The 18,886-nt window shown below is 38.5% G+C and overlaps 1 protein-coding gene and 1 long non-coding RNA gene across 2 annotated transcripts in view; both read left to right on the forward strand.

Annotated features, from left to right (window-relative positions):
- The window catches only part of LOC124163430 (LHFPL tetraspan subfamily member 6 protein-like), a 237,804-nt gene that overhangs the window by 132,526 nt on the left and 86,392 nt on the right, over positions 1-18,886 (forward strand). The gene's annotated exons all lie outside the window — the stretch shown is intronic.
- LOC124163431 lies at positions 4,699-7,875 on the forward strand. Its single transcript, XR_006865770.1, has 3 exons — positions 4,699-5,317; positions 5,412-5,483; positions 7,137-7,875. It is a non-coding gene; the product is annotated as an uncharacterized LOC124163431 (long non-coding RNA).

The raw sequence follows: 18,886 nt of genomic DNA on the forward strand, positions 1-18,886 counted from the left end.
CATTTACTGTGCATCCATTTTACTCTTTGAATAAATTCGTGAGTTATAATTTATCCTAGCTCTGATTGAAGTCCCTGTAAAAATAAAATTCGTTATAATGTACGTGTAACATTTTTCTGAGTATTTTTTTCACGTTAGCGTAAAAAATCAGTATATGGTAGGGATAACGAAATCAAGAATTACAGTTTAAGTTACGATCAATACGAGTGTGTATTCGATAGATGCATTCGGCAGCGTTAATATGTTAGTTGTGTGTCAGCACGGTAAAAAAATAGTACATATTATAGTAGTACATAGTATTTCTAGCATGCAGAAAGGATGCGGCCAGTGAGATATTCTCATCGATAATGATCATTGTTTACTCCAAGCAGTTTTTGACTAGTCCGATCAATTTCATTTGGATTTTATTTTGGATTCAAATATTTATTCACGATATCCATATGCTTTCTACATGTTAGAAATACATACCCATGTATCACCTATCTGCACATACCTATGTACTATATTTTTTACCGTTCATTCTATCAGCACGGAAATGGCAAAAGTCAAACAAGATAAATTGATCTTCTGTTCGATGGGATAATGAAAGAATGAAATTTAGATTGGTCTCGAATAGAGGCGAAATGAATTTTGGCGTCCAATTTGTTTTCTCTTTGGACACCTCGGCCCACTTTGTTATCTCTTGTAACAACGGAACGCTTGTTAGAGGTGTTGGTTAATTGTGCTGTCAACTTGAGAGAGGTAGTTTACAGCAGGTTTAAGTGAATCCAAATATTTTTTATTGCCACAGTACAATCCTGTGCTTAGTCATTTATACTGTAGCATCATAATTGCGTCCCACTCTTCTATCCGTTATTGTTATATCTACGTTAATGGATTAGAATTTGGAGAAAAATATGCAGTGGGACGTACAGACAAATGGTTCTCCCGCATAAATCGCTGAAATGGAATTAAACCTACGTTTAGCGGACGTAAAGGAGCTCTCTAAAACTTTATACTCTGTGGCCCTCTTTTTATTAGGCCGTCAAGAAATATCCACGATAAAAACACGAATAGTAATCTCCGCACTTTAATTCAAAAATCAACTACCGATCATAGTTTCAACATATCATTTCATCTTCAGGGAACACTTTCGAAGCTTTTGTCAAATTTGACGTAAGAAAAAGAAATGGCGTAATATGTTGAAACGGTAGTTGAGTTTGGAATTAACAGTGTGGGTATTACAATTTGAGTTTTTTACATGAATATATCGAACTTCCACAATATCAGTCATGAAACCATTTTTTACGTCCGTCAAGCGATATCCACTAGAATGGAATTTCTCAGCAACTTCCGTATTCTATTTCTATTTTTCCTGATATTCCCTTTGCCATTTAGGTCGCTCGTCGTCATCGGGTGTTGGGGGCACCCTCATTGTGGGTGCCTGTATTATTCATGTCAATGACCACATGGGTCTCTTGTACTTTTATCGCCGATCTGTTATACGCTCACCCTTTCCATGGCCTACGGTCTGCATGAAAATTACCTCTTGGGCTCAATTCTCCCCACTTTTATGAATCCCCGTGGACAAGTGGTCCGTACGTACAAGCGAGCCTCGTGAGCTAGTTTGAAAATGGTCAAGTGTTGTAAGGCAGTAGTGGCCCATGTCCCGTGGTAGTTTTGCAGAGGGAAAAGGAGAGAAGTGGGCTATGAGGGTTATAGCGAACTAGGCTATGCTTTGCTAGAAAAGTGGGATGCTTTGGCATGTAAGTGTTTGCTGGTGGGTTCTATTATCAGAAGGACCCGGCCGTTGTGACTCAGCTTGAAAACCACGAGGCTCATGTACTACTCTTGGCTTGGGGAAGATCAATTGATGAATCAATTTATGTTGCTTACCACACCGGGAAATAATACATGAAATATTGATCTGTATCATGCCAACAGCTGTAATAATTTTCCACCCTATTTTATTTGTTCAACCGCTTTCAACGTTTAAACGTCATTATCAATAGCTGCCTGAATAAACAGCTACTACCGCTGTTTTTATAATTACTATCGATGACTTTCCTCAAATTGAACTTATCAACAATCGATCTGATCTATAATACGTATTTATTTTGGAAATGTATGGTTAGGTTTTATATTATTGGTTTTATATTATAAAGGTTGCAAGGGTTTTGGTTTTCGTCCGTTAAAATGATGGCGAGCAATCATGAAAGATATGGGAGACGAGAGTTTTGAAAGGGTTCTGAGGGGTATCTATTCCCCTGATCCCCCATTTTTTACGTCTCTGCACGTGCTTGTTTAAGGGACCTTGATGTACCATACGTGCATCGCACTAAATAAATGTTGAAAATGCGCTTTTGTTAAAAGTTGAATATTGAATTATATTTAAATGGTCCGCGATAAAAATCAAATTGTTTGTATCCATTATCTCTTTTTTATTCATTTAATTTCATAAAGAGCTTTACAGTCATAGTTTACGACTTGTTTCCAAGAATACCTCATAGCAATGTCCTCGTATTTGTTAGAACCTCACTGCGGCAGCCCATTTGATGCACATGCTGACCACAATGAAGAAACAGAATTTAATTAACATGCGCTTCTTGGCGCTGTCGGATTTTATTTGACATAAACTAGTCATGTTTAAAATAAAACTCGCTCTTCACTCTGGATAAGAACGGAGAAAATATCGCTGTAATTATTTTTTGTGAATTCATTCATTTTCAACAGGAAGTATTGGAGGATAGTTTACTTGGAGGATAGTTTATGAATTGGAGTATTTACGCAAGTGTGTTATTTCTACCGCTTTTTTATATTTGGAATCATTACAATAATTAATTATAAATTTTTAGGTATCTATCTAGGTAGAACATGAAATAAATTATGAAATATTATTTTAATATTCCTGTATCTGCTACCTGTTACGATAGTTTTTATTTTTACGGGAAAATATCGTAAGTTAGGTGCTATTTGTTGTTGTATATTTACAAAGACGCCTGCAATAATACGGTTCCGAAAGCCGCTTGCAGAAACCATTAATATTTCCGCAAATGAGCATCGGAATGCGAATTCTAAGGGTATCTTTTACAAAATGATTTCTAGCTTCGAGCTTAGGAATATACCGCGTCGTTTTCGCTATTGTTTAGTCATGTGGCAATCTGCGTACGTATTTGTTTTCATGCTGCAAGCTTAAATATGCATATACAAATTTTCATTCGGGGGGAACAATGAGGAGGACAATTTTATGTTGCTTCATGTCAGAGCCTTACTTTCAGATCTTGAGGAGATGAATTGCTGAATTTTAAGAGATTTTCTACCTTTTCAATTTAATTCATCCTTTGCAGCCTTCCATTTACTTTAAGTGGGTCAGTAATGAGAGATAGTCATAAAATAATGCGTGCTTTACTTAAGTTTTAAATTTAATGCAAGATGAAAGCACTTTTTTTATCTCACATTAAATTGCTTTCAGCTCCATGAATAATTCTTGAAAGAGACTTATCTCAGAATCCATTATCTTTCTTTCGCTCGCACTTTTAAAAAGAAGTCTGTCATTGGTTTGGTGCGAGTAGAATCGCCATTATAGTTGGAGTGCGCCCTCTCAACTCATTTTACTCGGCTTATCTCCGAGGATTTAAATTGCATCAGCTCTTTCTCGTGCCGTTAAGACTAACCCGGTTCCTGCTAAGTGCATCTCCTGATTACACCCTCGACCTGTCGCAACCGTAGTAATGGCTCGCTTGAATCGGTCATTAATTTTTTTTACTCCTCACATTTTTTCCACTCTACTTAAATCATTCGCGTTCTCTGCAGAGCGATCACCCTTTTCAACAATCTTCCGTTAAGGATATCCTTCACGAAGGTGCCCATGTTCTTTGGGAAGTTTTCTGTTTCAGGGATGTGTAATGGATATTCGTCGCTTCCTTTGCTGAAAATGTAGTATCTTACATTCTTTTCTCAGTCTCTCAATGCTTCTCAGTCTTATCTGAATTTTAATTATTTCCACTCCGTCATAAAGTATGAAATCGTACGCGGGTACGTAAAGTCTGTGGCATTGTAGCATTCATATATGTATTACTTTTAATATTCAGAATAAATTATCGATGATGTGGAATTCTACGAAATGTAGCGAAACGAGCGGGAAGTATGACAGCCTCCGCCAGTGGATCGGTGGTATGCTGTTCGAAGGGTCCTAGGTTCAAAACTCAGCTCAAGCCTTCGGATAACTGTTATCAAGATCCTCAAAGTGCGAGGGTGCCTAGGGAAAAAAAAACTTCCCCCTCTGTCCTGCCTATGCGAAATGAACACGCCCGTTCTCAACCCTTAGCTGTCTAAACCTACCTTCTTGTTGAATCACTTTTCACGACTAGTTATGTTTTTTTTATAATGTATAGTTTGCGTTAACCGGAGCATGCTATATTTATAACTTTAATTTGAGAATATTTCAAAGTTTAAGTCAAGAATATTATTTCATAATAATGCTTAATTAAACAAATGACCGTTAGTAGATGACATCGTTACCTCTGATTTAAATACGTTAAGGCGAAAGGTGATTGCCCGGTAAACGCGTTTTCTAATTTAAGCGGTGATAATGAAAATATCGGAGTGAAATTTTCGCCATTGCATAAAAGTTAATGTATATGTTCTCCCTAGCTTATCCAAATTTACATAAAGTGGAAATTGCAATTTTAGCACGTAGGAATTAAGTGAACGCATTGTGTTAAGCAAAAACCAATCACAACGGGAAATACCCAGCTACGTTAATAGTCAATTGCGAGTTTTAAAACCAAGAAATACACATGCATTAAGTCATAAATTGCCGAATAATAATGACTAAAACAGGAGCCGTCGTAGGGCGTCGCTTGCGGCGAGGTGAGGGTACTAGAAGGACTTGATCGCTCGGCAAGAGGAAGGGGAGGCAGCGGTAGCACGGCAGGGGGAGGGGTCGGGTAGGGGAAGGAGCGTCCTCCCTCTTTCTTCGAAGCTTTGAGCTGCTTGATGGACTTAAAGGGAGGTAACGAACGACTCAGGAGCGCACAGGATAAGAAGTAGCATCTTGCAGTCGTGTGATCTTGTCACTTCTAGACAACTCCGAGAGAGTTATCGAGTTTCGATTTCTTCGGCTGGGGATTCTGGTCGCACTTTCTTCGATCGTGCCCATGCGACGCTAATTTTTTTCATTGTTGAATTTTGGTTTTGCCTGAGTCAAACAAGAAAGCTTATCGATGGAAACTACTAATTCTAAGAGGGACTATCGACGCAGCAAAAAGGGAGCCTTATTCCTGTCGGCAAAGAGGAAGAAGAGGTCAGCATAAAGTATCAGGAAGTGGCGAGTGAAGTGAGTATTCAGATATGGCAATACAATGCATATATTATTATCTATTTGTAGCCAATTTTTAATATTTATTAACGTTTATCCACCGACTTTTCAGGAAATTAAGTACCACTGTAGATAATCCATAATATTTAGACCCAACTCATCATTTGAATTCTGAAGGCTTAATGTAAGTATACAGCTGTTATTTCACATTTTTTCTTTGAGTAATAGTTTAAATACGAATTTTTCTAATACTTATGAAATCATTCTCCATTACAAAATCACATACCCCAATCAAAGAAAATCGACTTTGTTGCTGTAGAATAAGTACCATATCTAAGTTCCAAAGGATGTTCTTAGAATTATTCTTAGAATTCCACTTCTTTACGGTAAACAGGCTCATATTCCGTAAAGTTCTTTAGAAATAATATCCGTAAAATAAATTTATGTCCTGAGTAATACTTAATTTTCTATAACGCATGGTAATCGTATTCGGACTTCCTTTTGTGAAGCTTTGGAATAGACGGGATTTGGGAGGTGTATAGGGCGGACGAAAATAGATTGGTTGATAATTCTCTCTATGTTCTACGCTTCCTATATTATTGAAGGAAAAACTTAATTTTTCGCGTACCAAGTTCAAAGTAGCCTCCGCTGAGGTCTGATATTCTTCATTTAAAGTCTCATATTTGATCTTGAGACAAATTTAACTGCGCAGACGACAATTTAGCGAAAATCTATGTTTTTCCGCGGGTTGGCCTGTCAAATAAGAAGATAAAGATAAAATTTCCTTCCACTCAAATTAAGTATCTTTTATTTTAATTTTAGTCCATCCCGCTGTTGTATGCTTCAAATTATAGAGACAAAGACCAATCTTCCTAACACACACACACCGCACTTCGCACGAGCCTTGCGCGACCACACGGACCACATATCCTCCCATTTATCCGGCATGTGAGTCTCACTGCGCACTGGGGCTGGCAACGGCAGCGGCCGCTCGAACTGAGAGGGGAAATAGCGAGGGCAGGGGGACTGGCGTCAGGCAGTCGACACACCTGATCCAAACTCCAGCTCATATTCCGGAGTGTGGGATCATGTTACATGAATGGCTCAGAGCGTCTTGTTATGAGGATTCGTTCCACGTAATGGCTAGTCCAACTTGACAACACGATCGGAGTTAGGTTGAAATGCAAAGAGGGAAATAATTTTCACAATACTTTTGACACGCTAGATGACATACATGAATACATTTTATTTGGGATGAATAAATTACATCGTATGCTTTTGCTAGCAAGTTTGATGCAAATTAAACGCAATGAAGAATCCTTATTTTCTGTGTGATAAAGACTTCGTTTCTAGCGGACACAATCATGCACAAGGGACACTGCTAGAAAATAATATTTTAGCCTTGTTAATTATGGCTAAAAATTTGGCAATTAAGTACAATTCACTACTAGTTCAAACCCATCCAAGACGCCTTTATGAAGTATTGTCTTGCGCCAGATTCAATGAAAGCTTTTCCCTAGAGGTTATTTGAGACGAAAATTCGTATAGTTTCGCTGCACGATGGACAGAATACTCTCGGGATACATCACCTTCTGAAGAAGAATACTTTTACCCCAGGTTAATAAATACCTTGAATCCGTTCACGTTCGCTGTAGCTTTGAGCATTTGGCGTGCTGAACTCAAAGTTAATTAATTACGTTATTTCAATGATATAATTCCATCTGGGAATTGCAGCACACCCTTAGTTTATAATTTTCTAAGCTGCTTTATATGCTATAATTGCTGCATATAGTACCTACTATTGCTTTAATACATATGGATTTGTTTTGTATTTCAGGGACTCATTGGACTTAAGTACAGAAGAAGTGCATAATCCGGGTCTTGATTCAGCAATCAGCCTGATTAATGGGAGATTTATCGTTGACAGACAGCATTTCTTGAGAGAAATTCGATCTCTTGAATTCCATCGAACGACGTGCCTACTAAGCAGTAATGGATATTTCAGACTATTGTCTACGTCCACAAAATCTCTTGTTTGGCGCTTGGATTTTCAGTGTCCTTTTTGTAAATTGAAAAGGACAGTATTTAGCGAACCCAGCCACCAAGATGTGGAAACTGAGGAGAAAATTGGGGAAAACGTAAATACTTCCTTAAAAATTGCAGACAGTGCAGTTTGGGGGTTTATGTCAACAGGAGGAGGGCATGCCAACTTAGAGGAGGCATTCTCTACCATAGGAATGCGTAGTATAGACAAGGCAACCTTCGGAAAATGCGAAGAAAAATTAGGATAGGTAAGGCTGATAAATGTGTGATTGGGCATCGCACTAAAAGGTTGCTTCACTTGGATGTTAGAAATAAATATTGTTCCATGTGCGCCTATTTAGAAAAAATAGGGGAATCGACTACTCGTGAGAAATGCTATAAAAATTGGAATTCCTCCTCGGGGGCTATGGAAGCCGATAAGGTTGTCAATGCATTTAGATCTAGCATGAAGCTGCATGGTTTGGAGTATCATTACCTTATTGGAGATGGCGACTCCACTGTAATGAAAAAAGTGAGGAAATTAGTTCCATAAGGTAGACATGTCAAAAAAAAATGGAATGCGCTAATCATGCTGTGAAGTGCTGCACCAAAGCTTTATTTAAAATTGTTGACGAAGGGCCCGATTTAAAAGCCATTTTAACGAGACAAAAAATTCTGCGATTAAAAAAAGCAGCTCGCGGAGCCATTGCGCATAATTCTACAACAGGAAATAGCGTTGAATCCTTAATTAATGACTTGAAAAATGGACCTAAGCATGTGTTTGGGAGTCACGCACAATGCCGGGATTACTTTTGCGAAGCTGCTGACAGGCACCTGAAGACTTTCAGTGCCGAAGAAAATGCTGGCCTAGAAAAAATTGAGTTGGCTTTGAAGCCGCTTGTGCGCAAATCAGGGCAGTTAATTACCAACGACACTAGTAATCATGCGGATAATTTTATGTCACTCGTGGCCAAATTTTCCGGTGGTAAACAAGTGAACAGGAGAAAAAGGGGGTCATACCAACACAGGGCTTATGGTTCTGGTCTCGATTTCCAGGTTGGCCTATGTGGAGGTATTCAGCTTGGTAAGTTCTCAGTGGAAAAAGTCCCCACAAGGTGTTTAAATTTACTTACCAGCGAAGACTTCGGCGTGTACAAGCAGTGCAGAGGTGTTTAGCCAAGAAAGGCGTTTATAAACAAAAAAAATCTCTCAAAGAAGAATGATGGAGCTGATTATGGTGAAATGTGGACATGGACAACGAAGAATTGCAGAGAGAAGCGGCCGCACTAATGAAATCATTGGAAGTTAATCCAGCTTCAAGAAATAGACTGGAGAAAGAAACTCAGGGTCAATCGGAGCAGGAAAGATGGTGGGAAGAGGAAGAATCGCCTATCGTCGTCCAACTTCGGTATTATCTGCAAAAGGCGCACGACAAGTAAATGGGTCCCGATTGTGAAACGCCTTCTGTACAGCACTAAGTTCACCAATGAAGCGACTCAGTATGGGAAGATGCACGAAAAGGAAGCGATAAGGAAGTACGAGCAAATCTCAGGACGTCGAGTATCGCCATCGGGATTATTCATTGACCTAAATCAATGTTTCCTTGCCGCTTCTCCGGATGGCATAACCGATGACGGTGGCATTATTGAATTGAAATGTACCAAGTCGGCGGAAAATTTAACATTGGAAGATGCAGCAAAAACTATTAAGTGCTTTTGTCTTGACAAAAACTCTCAGTTAAAAAAAATTCATAATTACCATTATCAGGTGCAAGGTCAATTGCATGCCACAGGTGCGCCATTCTGTGAATTCGTGGTATGGACGAGGCAAGATTGCCGCTATACCAGAATTTTACGGGATGACGAATTTTGGTCGGAGAAAATGGAACAAAAATTGTTTTATTTTCTACAAGGAGGCTCTTCTGCCAGAGATAATCGATCCTAGAGCTTGTAGATCAATGGATATTAGAGAACCCTTTTGGTCCCCCGCAAATGAATGAAATTAATCATGTAATTTGAGGCGAGACGTTGTTAGTGTGTCATTTATAATTGAAAATGTTTGAAGAAAATAATTAAGTGGAATATTTTAGCTTCTTTTCAATAGCTTACGTGTCCAATATATTCTATTCTAATGTTTATGCTTTACTTTGTTTTCCTGAAGCGCTTTTTGCATCACGATTTATATTTCTGTTTTTCGCTGTGCTACTGGCTTTTTCTCATTATTTCGGGATATACTAATTATAGGTACCTCAAACAACCGTACATGAATTACATCCGTCCATATTTTCTCAAGGAAAATTATTTTATTTTGTATCAGTCTGTACTTCTCTGTTTTTTTCCGTCACAATTTCAATCTGCTATAAGTTTTCCATATGTTGGGCTAATTAATAATTATTCCTTGCAAAAGGTTCTTGAAACTGAGCTCACTGAAACAGGTATTCTAGACTTACATTAGTAGAACCTCCATTGCCATTTTATGCTTAATCTGAGCCAACCATTTTCCATCTTCGTCGACAAATTATCTCCCTTGGCACGAGCATCACCTAGTATTGCGTGGCAACCACTCCCTTGACCAAAATATTTTCCTCCTCCTGTCCCAGCATCACGAATGCGCTCAACATTGAAAACCAATTTTTTTTATTGCTACATATGGTACTTTTGGGCAGTTATAAAATAGAAAATAATATATAAAATGAAAATTCTTTTTTTGTAATCCTCGTCAATGAAATGAAGACACATTTTACCGTGAGCCTAGACTAAGCTGATACTCGCGCGTTGACACTCACACGTGCGGCAGATAGGCACAAAATGGTTGTTATTCGGATCCTTGCAAAACCTTGCAGCTGATTTTTTTTACTATCATCTAAATAATACCTTACTCTCTTGTCACAGATTTACATTTTAACCATTTACATTACACGTAAATTGACGCCAAATTGTTTATAACTCGACATTTATGAGAATTTTTGCGAAAAAAATGACGGCTATATTATTATTTTACTAAGTAACTTTTCTGGTTCAAGGCGTGTGGTCCATGGGGTCGACTCCGGTTAGGGTTAGCGGCGGCGGAGAGTACGGCAACAGAGTAAGCGTGTGGATGCGATATGACCACATTCACTTTTATATCTGGATAATAGATTTAATCGTGATAGAAAACGATCACCAAAAAGTAAAATTAATAAATATTGCTACGAATGACTCTTATTATGCAATCGCTGGGCACTGAAAGAGGTACACTGAGAGATTTCTTTCTTTTGACTGCATTTCATATACTACTACGGAGAATTGACTAACGTCGTGTGCTTTAAGTATGGTAACGGTCTCTTTTATTAACAAAAAAACTCTCTATCTAGGCAAGACCCATCTATGATCCATGGCCTCCACTTCCTAGCCTCCCATACCTATCAAAAGGTCTACCGAGTGGTCATGGGAGTGGTTTTTGGCTTAGATATTCGCAGGAATATTTTCTATTTCATATTGAAATGCATTTTCACATTTGGTTGTTCTTATGCTACGATGCCGAACGGTTCTATTTGTTGTGTTCCTGTTGCTTTTCTTGAAAACCGAATACTTCGATTTTTTTCTGTGTTGGTTAGATTCATACATCCAACTGTAAAAGCATCTATTTTAGTCGAAGTAACGTTGATATTCTATTTTGACTGCATTGCAAATAATGGTTTCTTATTTTATTTTTGCTAACGGTCATTTTGTTCTTTTGATTGAAAACTTTAATTCACTTCACGTAATTTCGGATTTTATTTGTAACTTGACTTCTTTTCTCATTTACACTTCCTTCTTGGAACACCATCTTTTCCATTTTATTTCGTTTATATTCTTCGAAATTTCTCTCTTTAATTCCATCTAATTTTAGGATCTTTTTTAAGTTATGTAAAAATTTAGGTATAAATATCTCCCAAAGAAATTTCACACTTGCAGCTGCATGATATCCTATTGAAATGTAGGAAGCAAAAATCTAATGCAAAAGCATTTATGTGGCGAAATATATTGCTACAAAATTGCATTTTGCAAAGGATAGCATTGTATCTTCATAGTGAATTCTTGAATGGATTTATTTGGAAATACGTGAGGAAGTGGAATGAACGTTCAAGAGTGAACAATAGATTCCATAAAACGTGATGGAAAATGGCTCAAGACAGTAATATATTTTCCGAAAAACTTTCTTGAATGCTTGCAGGGTACATCATCCTTATCCAGTAAGTTTATTAGGTTTACATTCTTGATTTTAAGTAATCTATAACTATTCCTTATGCAGCATAATGTACATGCTGCTCCAGTTTAGCCAGTGCAGGTGGACGTCCAGTCGTATGTTTTCAGGGAGGAAAACGAAAGGCTTTATCCTCCCATTCCGCTGAAGTTCTTTCATTTTCAGCAGATATTAATGTAAGGGATGAAGGCAATGAGGCCACCTCCAAGCTAATAAAGGAACCTACAATGACCAAGAGGGACCCTTGCCAAGTGGAGAAAATGCAACCCCGAGTCTTATATGATGTCAGATGAAGAGGCCCTCTCACTAGGTAATTGCGTCCATGCAGCTCTCAAAATTTCAGTACAAGGGTATTCGAAAATTTGTGAAATGCCATGGACATAATCTTTACCCCAGTTATGAGAGAGTGAGGTGAACAAAAGCGGATCCAGGGGGGGCACGGGGGCACGTGCCCCCCCAGACCCTCAAAAATATGCATGATATTTAATACGGTCCCATTATCATTGCATTCGTTTTATATTACGAGGTATCCTCGTGCCCCACCCAGAACAAAATCCTGGATACGGCCTTGCTTGTGCCCCTCCCAGAAGAAAATCCTTGATCCGCCCCTGGAGGTCAACATAGGATTCAATTTACCCGAGTGATATTATTGTAGGAAAGGGCATATATGAAGTTACCAAAAGTCGTCTGGAAATTGGATCTCGAATCATAACTTGCATTTTTACAGACCCAAGTCCCTCGTCGCATATAAAGTGCATTTTAATTTGCAAATACGGCTTTGACAGCAGTTAGGACATACGCAATATAACGTACCATATGTGGGAACGAGAGCATAGTCTCATGAATTCTTGTTCGTAAGCTCTCTTGCGCCTCTTTGTTTGGTAAAGGATAAAACAGGTACCTAAAATTCAAAAGTCATCACAATTATTCTAGATATCCTCTCAAGATAGCCATCATAGCCTTTTTTGGAACAGAAAGTTGGCTAACAGATGATGATTCAGACAATGAGATCTTCCCAAAATCGTTCACTGTTTATCGGAAAGATAGAATTAATCGAGTTGGGGGCGGAGTTTTTATAGCTGTAAAGAATTCAATCGTCAGCCAAGCGATAACCGTAACTGAGACCAGCGTTGAATCTGTGTGGTGTTTAATTAAATGTCCAAAATTCAAAACCATTTTATTATGTTCGTATTACAGACCACCTAACTCAGATATAACGTCAATGTTGGATTTTCAAAATCAAATAAACAGCTTAGCATCCAAGTATCCTGAAAGAAACTTGATTGTGGGTGGAGATTTCAACGTACCTTCTATAGATTGGGAGACTTATAGCTTCATTCCTGGTGGGAGGGATAAACTGATCTGCGAGGCTTTATTACACACTTTCACATCTAATTCATTGTTTCAAATAGCATCCGCACCAAACAGAGGAGAAAATATTCTTGATTTATTAGCGACAAATATACCACATCAGGTAATAAACGTTGGCACTGTCGAAGGAATAAGTGACCATAGGGTAGTAACTGCAAAGTTTTCTCTAAATACCGCTGTAAACTTTAAAAAAGAGCGTAAAGTTTTCATTTTTAAAAGAGCTAATTTTGATGGGTTTAAGAGTCATATGAAAAATGCTTTCCCCGAGTTTCAAGAATCAGTATTAAAGTTAAATGTAGAGAATACTTGGAAAGCTTTTCTTTCGCTCGTAACTTCGGGAATAAATAGCTACATCCCTAGTAAAATAGTAAGAGAAGGCTGCGAACCGAGATGGTACGACGCGGAAGTGAGAAAATCATTGAGGCGACAGAGAGCGTGTCATGCTAAAATGAAAAAAGTCAGCACGGATTTATCCGCTAATGAACGCGAGCTAATAATTAAAAAATATAGGATGACTAAAGCCGCCACGAAGGAAGCGTTCAGGAATGCGTTCACGAATTTTAAAAGAAAAACACTAGTAGAGCAGTTACAGGATAACCCAAAAGCATTTTGGTCATATGTTAGGGAAGTTCAAGGTAAACGATCTACCGTATGTTCGCTGAGAAACGACAATGGAGATGTGTTGACAAGCAGTTACGATAAAGCCAATTTATTAAATTCCTACTTTAAGAGCGTGTTCACGGAGCCTTCCGAAAACTCACCCGAGACTGATGACAATCGCTGTCTACATAAGATGCCAGCTATTGACATTAGTACGCTCGGAATAGAAAATATATTGAAATCGCTTAGTCCAAATAAATCACCTGGTCCAGACGAAATCCCTTCTCGCGTATATAAAGAACTAGCCTCAGAACTTGCCCCCTACTTGCAGTTAATATTCAGTAAATCCATCAAGCAACACGAAGTACCTAATGACTGGAAAATCGCTAATGTAACGCCTATATTTAAAAGTGGAGACAAGGAACAGCCATCTAATTACAGGCCGATATCCTTAACGTCCATCTCTTGCAAAGTCCTTGAACACATCGTAGTCAGCTCGGTAATGAAACACCTAGACGCGCAAAACTTATTAATGGGAAATCAACATGGATTCAGGAAAAGCAGATCGTGCGAAACTCAGTTAGCGCTTTTCGCCCACGATATTTTAGTCTCCGGGGAAGACAACATTCCAGTAGACGCGATTTTTCTTGATTTCAAAAAGGCATTTGATAAAGTACCCCACGGAAAGTTAATAATAAAACTGAAATCTTATGGTCTAGACGAAGATGTCATTTCCTGGATTAGAGAATTTTTGAGCGACCGCGTCCAAAGAGTAGTATTAGACGGTGCAGTCTCCAATGAGGTTAGAGTGACTTCTGGCGTTCCTCAGGGTAGTGTCATTGGCCCACTCCTATTCCTTCTTTATATAAACGACATTGGCGAAGTAGTGCAGAGTAAGTTACGATTATTTGCAGACGACGCTGTAGTTTACAAAGAAATCCGTTCCAGCGAAGATATAGATGAACTAACGAATGACCTTGCTGCTATCCAAGCTTGGTGCGATGCTTGGCAGTTAGAATTAAATTTGGAAAAATGCGTCGTAATGAATTTCTGGAAGAAGAATAACTCCCTACAGCGTAACTATGTCATTCGGGGCACCCAGTTAAAGGCAGTTGAATCCGTGAAATATCTAGGGGTTAGACTCAATAATGATCTATCGTGGAATAAACATATTCGAGAAATAACCGGTCAAGCTAATCGTAAAATGGGTTTTGTTAAAAGAATATTAGGAAAGTGCGACGACAAAGTGAGAGAAATTAGCTACTTTTCCCTCGTTAGACCACATTTGGAATACGCTGCCAGTGTTTGGGACCCTCATGAAAAAGGCTTAATAACAGAGTTAGAACGCTTGCAAAGAAGAGCTGCCAGGTATGTGAAAGGTCGTTACGATAGTCTTGTTAGTGTAACTGACCTCTTACATAAACTCGGATGGGAATCTTTGTCGGACCGTAGATTGAAAAATAGACTAAACCTGTTAGATAAATTCAAGAACAGTGTCTTTTCTGACGAAGTTAACCATATCTTGCGGACGCCAACGTACTACGGAAGATCAGATCATATAAATAAAATAAGAGAGATAGATTGCAGAACAGACAGATTCCGAATGTCATTTTTTCCACGATCAATAAGAGATTATAACGGCAGCAATAGAGCGCGTAAATAGATTGCATGACTTGTAGTGTAGCCTACTAACCTATGTAAAACTTACTGCATGTTTCTGAATTTCTATTCTATATTCTATTTCTAACAGCATATAGTAGTATAGTTTGTTATTATACGGGACGTTTCTTGGACGGTGTGGTGTGCATGTGGGAGTCCAAATGCATGCTGCATGCTGGTGATTGATCACCCCCTGCCAAACACCCTAGAGGTGGCTCGCAGGGTAATTTGTAGATGTAGATGTAGATGTAGATCTCTGGCCCTTTAAAAACTATTATTGAATGCCACCGTCCGTACATGAAGTCTTCTTTAACGGATCTGATATTGCAAATGAGTCCTTTTTGCCCTTGGGACAACTGTCAGAGAAAGCAATGGAGGCGCGAAATGAGGACGTGGACTATTCATGAAACCACTGCACGAGGGTAAATTTGGCAATTTTCAGGAAAAATTGAGGGTAGTAGTTTCTCGCTAAATTTGTTCAACTTTGTATTTACAGCGTTTTTCGCTTTCAGCCCACTATGCGCCTCCACGATAGGAGCCCGAGGACGCGTTCAAGGGGGTATCGACGGAATGGAAACATCCCGCGCCGTCATTTCGGTGACGCATGCTACCACTAGCGAAGCCGAATTCACAGTCCTCAAGGAAATGGCCGATCATCCAATACACACAATAATATACAGATATGTCTATAGAATCTGTTTTCGGGCAGACACATCATGCGACCTGGTGCGGCCCGCACACCACCTTACGTATCTGAAACGACGAGAGCAGTGGGGCTTTGAGGGAGAGAACCGAGAGACCAAGAGAGAACCGGCACGGCGGCAGACCGAGTCGGGAGTTCGGGTCTTTGAGAGGGGAGGGTCGTTGTGAGGGGAAGTTGTCCTGGGATGAGGGGAATAAACTTGGAGGGGGTGATCTATGATTGCACGAAGTTCCTGCAGTGGTCATAGTGGGTCGCTCATGCCATTCGACGGTAGCTCCATCTTTACCTCGAGAATCTCACCACGTGCCTGTCGTGTTTAGCCTTAAATTGAGAATATTTCAAAGTTTAAGTTTAGAAAAAGAGTTAATAATAACGTTTGGATAAACGAATGACGTTACGTATATGACATCGTTTCACTGATTTCTCTACTCCCGAGAGAAGAATTTTACGAAACATTTTAAAAACGATCCTCAGTGAGAGAGAAAGACAATGGCGGTAATCGATACATTCCATCGCCGAAATATACCTACTCACTGTGTTCAATGGAGAAAATTTCCCGTGCCACACAAAAATTTTATCGATTGCGAATTCACGTATTTTTTATGATGAGTTCACGTACCTAACCCTTTTCCGCCCACCGTAACCATGTGGCTATACTACCGTGCTAGACAAATGAGGCCCTTGAAGAAAAACGGCGCACTATTTCATTTTCAGATTGACAGAAATATGCTTCTTAATGTTTTGCCTATGTAATCCGTCCACTATGTTATTTTTAAAGCTGGTAGATAAAGAGATGACCTTAGGTGGATGGCATCGTTAACTATTATTTACATATATTATATATGAAAAAACTTTACACGCACAATACCAGCACCAAAGACGGAAAGAGACGGTTGCAAATAATAATTTCATTATGGGCGCCTTTTTTCGGTAAAAAAGACAGAAGTTAGTATAGAAAAATATTAAAAAGATTATCAAAAGTGTCTGGGTTCTACATTCCATCAGTCGTTCAATGGACACCCGTAACTAAGACGGATATGCTCACTATCATCAGTAAGCTTTAATTCTTTCATATCTATTTTGTTAATTTTTGAAGGATGAAATGAATTTTCTTAATTTTTAGTACGTACTAGGACCACTCGGTAGGTATCAAATTACTTTTTTCAATTTTAACTTCCCCTCATCTAAAAAAATCCTTTCCGTGAAGACTAGATCCTTTCTTTGCGCTGGCAGAAAATGGATCACCATAGATTTTCACAGCATCATCGCTCAGTGTAGCCATGAGGCCACGGGTTTTTCTGAGGAAAAAAAGCATTTGAAAGGATTACTTAAGACGACCATTGAAGCGAAACACCTAAATATCTTCAAATTCGCTAGCAAACATTTTTCTGGGCGGCAATGGGTTAAGAACCCTATGCTTGGTGACTTGTTGATCGAATTCGCCAAATAAATTTATTTTTATTTTGGTGCGTACGAGTGACATCATCTCCTATCATTCTTATCCTATGCGTTCAAGTTTCCTTCACATCCCAATCTGACAGATGCCCAAGTCTCTCCGCTCCTCATCCATACTGACACCATTTCGTAGTATCCATCCTCCTTTGCGATCCGTTGAGTTAGGAAGACTCGAAATGACAAATGGAAGGGATGAATACCAAATTGCATTCCTTTCCCCCGTGAAAAATAGCTCTCTATTCATGAAATGGGAATACACGCCTCACGTCTGCTCCAAAACTTCCTCAATTCAGTTTTCCTCTCATCCGCCTGGTATTACGCGTTATTTGGCGCCTTTCATGTCTTTTAATGTTCCCTTGAGTGTCTGGGGTCTACATTTCATCCGTTGTTCGAGGGATACCCGTAACTGCTGTGGTCGTCGTCAAAATGATGTGCCGCTGTACTTTGCAAATTAATATCTGGGTTTCAGTGCATGCTAAAATAATTGGTGATACGTTATTTTAAAGAAAATTTAATTCTAAAATCTGATATTATTTGTTTTATAAAAATGTCAACAATGTAGACGCACCAGTGTAAAAATGACTACGCGCACCGGAAAATTAGCCGTTTTGTCAACTTCATTACGCTTGTAACTCAACCTAGGGATAACTACTTCGTCTAAAACAATCATCTTCCACAATAATATGCAAACATCAATGTAGATCAATAAAATGGCTTAAGCTTATTTTTATTACGCATAATTTGTTGTTAATTAACGAAAATGTATAAACATTGTCTAGTCCTACAGCTTACTCCGAAAGAAAAAATAATACTGATATTAGAAATAGTAAGAGGGATTTGCTCACTTTCATCAAAAAGATTTAATTCTCTGTTATAAATGTTATCAATATTTAAATTTTGGGGGATCAAATCAATTTTTTTTTTCATTTTTATTACGCACTAGGACAACTCGGTAGACATTAAACTGCCTTTGTCATTCAGCTTATTAAAACAACTTGTCTGTTTCCACACTAATTTATTTTTACCGACCATGGTTTCGGCAGCTTGTGCCATTGTCTATCTCTTATCTATTATTATTATCTATTATCATTATCTATCGCCACTATCAAAGCCTTTGTCAGTTTTTAGCCTCTTTTTTATTCTGTGGACAACATTTATCTACAGAGATATAGTTACGCACATTAATGATCCGAACGATGATGGTTTAACATTTGAAACTCGCTCACCAATTTCATTTTAATCTTAATCATAATTTAGTATTATTGTTACTCGTTGTTAAATATCTCCTGTCGTTAATGTCGGAAATGTGTAAAACCGTGATTACCACAAAACTCGAAGCTGAAAATAAAATTGATAAAAAGAAATAAAAATTTAATTTATTCAGCCATCCGATAAAAAATTCTAGTACTCCATCTTTAGTGACCGTTTTTTTTTAAGTAGAAAAATAAATCACTACTCTGAACGTAATGCCCAGCATATGCCTTAGAAGTGAGAGAGCCTATGTCTTAGGGAAATGGGTCACTGCAAAATAAGAGGTAAGTATATAGAGCTTT

Source organism: Ischnura elegans, chromosome 8 (genome assembly GCF_921293095.1).
Source record: "Ischnura elegans chromosome 8, ioIscEleg1.1, whole genome shotgun sequence".
Lineage (NCBI taxonomy): Eukaryota > Metazoa > Arthropoda > Insecta > Odonata > Coenagrionidae > Ischnura > Ischnura elegans.